This window comes from Microtus pennsylvanicus, chromosome 1 (assembly GCF_037038515.1).
Source record: "Microtus pennsylvanicus isolate mMicPen1 chromosome 1, mMicPen1.hap1, whole genome shotgun sequence".
Lineage (NCBI taxonomy): Eukaryota > Metazoa > Chordata > Mammalia > Rodentia > Cricetidae > Microtus > Microtus pennsylvanicus.
The window spans coordinates 104,196,424-104,202,423 of record NC_134579.1 but is presented as its reverse complement, the minus strand read 5'-3'; the positions used below and the strand labels follow the sequence as shown (position 1 = coordinate 104,202,423).

The 6,000-nt window shown below is 47.1% G+C and overlaps 1 pseudogene; it reads left to right on the top strand.

The window, feature by feature from the left end:
- Positions 1–421: 421 nt before the first annotated feature.
- LOC142850718 (eukaryotic translation initiation factor 3 subunit D pseudogene) overlaps positions 422–6,000 on the top strand; it is a 138,819-nt pseudogene continuing 133,240 nt past the window's right edge.

Genomic DNA, 6,000 nt, shown 5'->3' with positions numbered 1-6,000 from the left:
TCTTTCCTGCCTATGCTTCCTGGTTGATGAAGATGCCAGGTGCCCTGGCCTCACGCTGCCCCCTACCCCAGCTTCTACCACCATGCCTTCCCTGACATGCTGCGCAGTACTTTCCCAAACAGTGAGCCAGGGAAACATAAATCTGTAACCCCTTAGAGGGACTTCTGTCAGGTATTTGTTCTTGGCAATGTAAATGTAACTCATACATTACACCCCTCCCCCCTTTCTCTGGAACAGAAACTTGAATTGCCTGGCATAAAAAGCCAAATTACTGAATTTTTAAAAAGGAAGAAAAGGACTGCCGCTCCCTCAGAATGAAGACAAATACATAGCTTGCGGGCCAATGCATCAATTTGAGTAGCAAATAACAGAAACAGAAATGATATTTATATAAGGAAACTAAGTAAGAAAGTATATCACCATGGAAGAGAAGGTTAAAGCCGAGGCGGGAAGCCTGTCAGGGGCGTCCATTCAGGAGTACAGCGGGTGGGTGTCTACCTGACAGGGGCAGACAGTTCTGGGCTGACGCTTCTCCTGAGCACCACTGGTACAGACACCGCTGGGCTCAGCACCTGACTCTAGAAAATTAATTTCTTTCCTTTGCCCCCTCCCTCACCTTGGAGTGCACCCAATCAAACCTAGAGCTGTGCACATAGGAAACTAACTACTCCTAACCTACCAGCTTAGCCCTAGGAAGTATCTCTTTGCAAAATTGCTATTCACATTTTAAGAAAGCAGAAAAAAGCAGCAAGAGCTATTCAGTACTCAATTCAAATCACGTAAGAATCTTGCATATGCCAAATTGAATCTCTGGGGTGGGGAGGGTGAAGGGGGGGGACTCACTATTATTACCACTTACTAATGGGAAAATGTGTGCAGATGTGAGGTAACTTGACCAATGTTACATCACAAATGGTAGACTCAGGTTTCAAGCCAGGTTGTCTTAAGCCACCATTAGTTCTCTAGGCTCCGATGCTGGACTGCCTGTCCTCGATCCTGGCAGGGTCAACTGGGTCCCTATGCTGGGCTTTTCAGATATATGCTTAGCAGAGGCTCAGGGGACATCTCTGTGAGAATTGGTGACAAGGAGTCCAAGGAAAAGTGGTGACAGAAACAACCAAGACTGGCTCCTCTCACTGGGTTCAGATTCCAGGCTAGATGGAATCTGATCTCTCTCTTCCCATCCATTCCTCTGTCTCTGCCTCTCTGCATCTGTATACATGTTTATGAGTGTGTGTGTGTGTATGTGTGTTTGCGGTGTTTCTCAAGAAAATTCTCACGTACCATATACATACACACATACAATGAGGGTGGCTTGGTAGCCTTGAAAGGAAGAAAGCAGCCTGATTAAGACTCAAGTTTGCTTGGACCTTGAGAAGGATTTCCGGAGACACCCGAAGCCTGCAGAAGTGCGTCTCCCCAGGCAGAGGGGTGTGTCCTCGGCAGGGGGAGCAGGGGGGGGGGCACTCTGTCTGTTTCCAGCCCAGCGGGCTCCTCCCTGTGCTCAACTCCTGACCCTCCATAGAGATCCCATCAAGGCCAGTGCTGCCTTGACCTCCAAGCCTGTCTGATTGCCACCATCACCTCCTGCTGCTCTGCCCTTTGATGTTTATCTTGCCCCCAGGTCTGGCTGGGGCTCCTGGACCTCTGTTGTGCGTTCTACTGCCCTTCTCACTAGGTTAATGTGAGCTCATTCAACTCCGGACAAATCTGTGGGACGTAACTGCTTGGCTCATATTCTAGCTCCTTCTTTCCTTCCCCTTTAAGGTATCTTACAGATCTTGTCTGGTGTTGCTTTTCCATGTGCTAAGTACATATCTTTAAGTCCCCCGCTCCGTGTATGAATGAGGCTATCCTATGTTATATCTTTTACACTGTGTCTTCCCAGTAAGTAATTTTTAAAGAAAAAAACTCAAAGTACTAAGTAATAGACTAGAACGTAAGAATGATCCTACAGTGACTTCTCAGCTCCGTGTGGCATCCACCCTGGTTTATTAGCAGGAGGACTCCTGAGCACTGTAGGAACACTAAGCATTGTAGAGAGTATATAAACCTTCCTTGTAAGGGTCGTAGTTCCTTACTCCTACATGTTCATACATTACTGTACTGGCATTTCACTTGTATTTTAATAAATAAAACTTGCCTTAGGATCAGAGAGTAAAACAGCCCCACTGGCCAGTCTTATAAACCAAGCAGCAATAGCACACCCCTTTAATCCCAGTAGCCACATTACTTGCTGCAGAAACTGGGTGGTGCATGCCTTTAATCCCAGTCCTAGAAAGGATTATAAAACAGGAGGAGACAGCTCTCAAACAATCTCATTCTGAGATTCCTGGTGGCAGGATCGCCATTTTGGACGGAGGTTGAGGTAAAAGCCAGTGGCTGGCTGTTTTGTTTTTCAGATCTTGAGGTTGAACCCCAATTTCCCTCTCTGAGTTTTTATTAATCGTGCTTCCTTTGGTGCCCATCCATCTGTGGTTGTGTTTGTCCAACAAATGACCATTTCTATAATAAAGCAAATCGATCCCGACGTGCCTGAGGGGATGTGTGACTTTTGCAACCAATAAAGTACCGATTAACATAGAACATGGTAAGGCAAGGATGATGATGCGTGTTTACACTCCCAGCACTCAGAAGGCTGAGGCAGGAGGATCATGGGTTCAAGCCTAGTGTGGGGTTGTGAGTCTAGGTCAACCTGGGCTATCTAATAAATAATAGGATAGGATAGGGAGATGGGGTGGGAATTGAACAAAAAAGACTAGCATAGGAAGAATTGAAGGGGGTTTCAAAACTCACTAGTTTAATCACCCAGTTTTAGAGACAAAGTCTAGATATTGTATGCCTGGACTTGTTAGAAGTGAACGGGGAGCAGTCAGAAAGACATACTAATCCCCAGCCCTCACTATGTGTTACTAGGTTTTGGCTAGGACAGCCAAGCTACAGGAAGGCTGAGGACTGACTTGATGTTGTTCATCTGGGGACAGGAACTACTCGGATGGGGAACATGCCAACACACACTTCCCTCGCACTGTTTGCAAAGCAGCACCACAGCCGCCACTGTCTCTCAGGATGATCTATTCTCTGCACCCAACAGCTCATATGTCATCAGTAGGCGATTGCCATCAGGCCAGTGCCAGAAAAATAGACTGTCTCAGCAGGAATGAGCTCAGAACCTGTCTCTGGTGCCAGGAAACCTAGACTTCAACTCAGTCTTCAACTGTTCCAGTATAGTATAATTCATCTCGTCTGCTGCGGGTGGGGAGAGTTACAATGTAAACACTTGTTCTATACATTCCAAACATGAGTCTAGCTCCACACAGCTCCACCGTGCAGGTCTGAAGGTCAGGGAACAACTTTTGGTAGCTGGTCATCTCCTTCCTCCATGTGGATCACGGGGCTGGAACTCAGGGCGCCAGGCTCCGCTGAAAGTGGGTAAAAACCCACTTCACCATCCCACAGGCCCCTGGGGCTGATTTTCTAATCACAAGGAACTGTGTGGAACATTCCTGAAAACCCACCCAGAGACGTCCACTTGACATCAGTGCTAAGCCTAACGTTAGATGACGGAGTTTTAAGAAAGGTTTCTATACCACTCTGTTCCACTACCCATCCTAGGGCCCAAAGCGAGTCATTCCTTTTGAACTTAGAAATAAGGATGCTTTCTGGGCATTAAATTTTAATGTGGATGTATACTAGATCAGATTGGAAATGCCGCAGAGTCTTTTAAGGAGACAGCCGTAGAAGGCTCTGCATTGTCTACCCACCTTACAGCAATTAGCTAGTCACACTGTAGCTGTCCCCGCTGTCAAGGAAAACCTCATCCTCCAGGGCAGTCTCTATGGGAAACAAAGCTTCCACCCTAACAGGGGATGGAGGATTAACTGAAGAATTTTGACTAAAGAATGCTTCAGACACTATAGACCTAGACTCCTTTAGCACGCAAAGGATGTTGTCTGTCTATCCCAAGTCCCACCGGGAGGGTCAAGGTAGCTTCATTCTGAGGTTCTCGTGTGCTTGGTCATCATGGGATTGCTAACACCGACTGCGGACTTGCCAGGATAAAGAGTCACTCAGGAGACAAGCCTCTGCGTGTGTCTGTGGGGGTCTTTCCAGATGGGGTCCATCAAGGTAGGAAGACCCTCCTCAAGTGCATGTGACATCATCCCATGGGGGCACGGTCCAGGGATGAATGAAAAGGAGAAAGTGAGCTGAGCATTGGCGTTCAGCTCTCCCTGCTTGCCTTCCCGACTGAGGGCGCCATACATGACTTCTCCACTATGATGTACTGTACCCCCAAACTGTAAGTCAAAACAAGAATGCCTTTTAAAGGTGCTCTGTCTGAGTGTATGCACACGTGTGGGTGCTCAGACCTGTGTACGCCCCCAGAGACCAGAGGAGCTTGTCAGATGCCCTGCATTATCTCTCTCTATCTTACTCCCTCAGGGCAGAGACTGTCACTGAGCCTGGAGCTAGGCTGACAACCAGGAAGTCCCAGTGACTCTCTCCTCGTCACCACCCCCATCCTTACAACACTAAGGTTTCGCATGCACACCCAGACACCCTCAGCATTTTAACCAGGGTTCTGGGGATTTGAACTCAGGTCCCCAGGCTTGTGCAGCAGGTGCTCTTACCCACTGAGCCAACTCTCTAGCCCCATTAAGGTGCTTTTGTTAAATACTTGTCCCAGCAACAAGAAAATGAATACACCGTGCAACATATTCTCCCCGTTCTGAAGGCGTGTTTCCAAAGCACTCTGTAGGCTGCCTCTAAATGCCGCACTGGAAATGGAAAATATGCTATTTTATTTCGGACACAGAGTCTGTAATGCTGGTTAGTGCAAGTTTAGTCCTAAGGGAGAATTTGCTCTAGAGAGGCAATAATAACCCATTTCTAGTCAGAAAGCTAGAAGAAAGAGGCAACGCTCTGGATGACGGTCTATTTAAACAGGGTCAGGATGGACATACCATGAGGACTATTCGTGAAGAATAAACTTGGCTTCACAGATGAAATATAGTCCAAGCTCATTTTATTTCTGGGCAATGATTTCAAAACAATTGTTTTATAGAAATATACACATAAATACTCTTTCTAGGGTCAATAATGAAATGTATATATAAGAGATTTATGAATTACAGCTGAAGGAAGCTCTCTTGGGGGTGAATGGAGACCTGGAGACAGAGCAGAAGAAGTTTCATCAGAGTCCACAAAGAGGTGGTGGGAAATGAAGACCAGAGTTCAATTCCCAGATCTCATAGGGGAAATACAAGTGAGACATGGTGATGCAGGCTTGGAATCTCAACACTAGAGAGGTGGAGACAGGCTGGACTCACCACCTAGTCAGCAAAGCCAGAAGTCAAGACCCTGTCTCAAGAATAGCAGGTGGATAGCTCCTGAGGAGCCACACCTGATGTTGACATCGGCACTGCACATACGTGTGCCAACCACAACCAAATACATACACACACGCGCGCATGTGCACACACACACACACACACACCATGGGCCTTCCCCAACCAACCACATGCGCACAGACACACACACCGTCTCCCTCAACCAAGCAACCAAACACACAGGCATAGACACAACACTGATTGTAGGGAGCAGGCTGTAATCACAGCCGGGATTTTCACTCTGAAATCATGTCTTCAGTTACTATTCGACTGCCCCTGATAAATGAAAGAAGTTTAAAAGTGAAAGTCGCAAGCTCTGTGGACCATGGTTTCACGGTTCCTTCCTGTGGCAGTGGGAGAAAAGAAAAACAAATTTGGCATGGGAAAAGAGAAACTGGCTTCCATCTCATAGCCCAAGACCTGAGGTGCTTCCTGGGGAAATAAAATAGCCAGTTGGTGTGATCCCTCCTGAGTTCCTGGTTAGTTTGTGCTTAGTTTGTGTGCATACATAAGCATTTAGGTGTGTGTTTGAGTGCATGCGTGTGAATGTGTGTATGGAGGCCGGAGGTCAACAGAGGCTTTTGTTCCTCAGGAAAAGGCCACCTTGGCT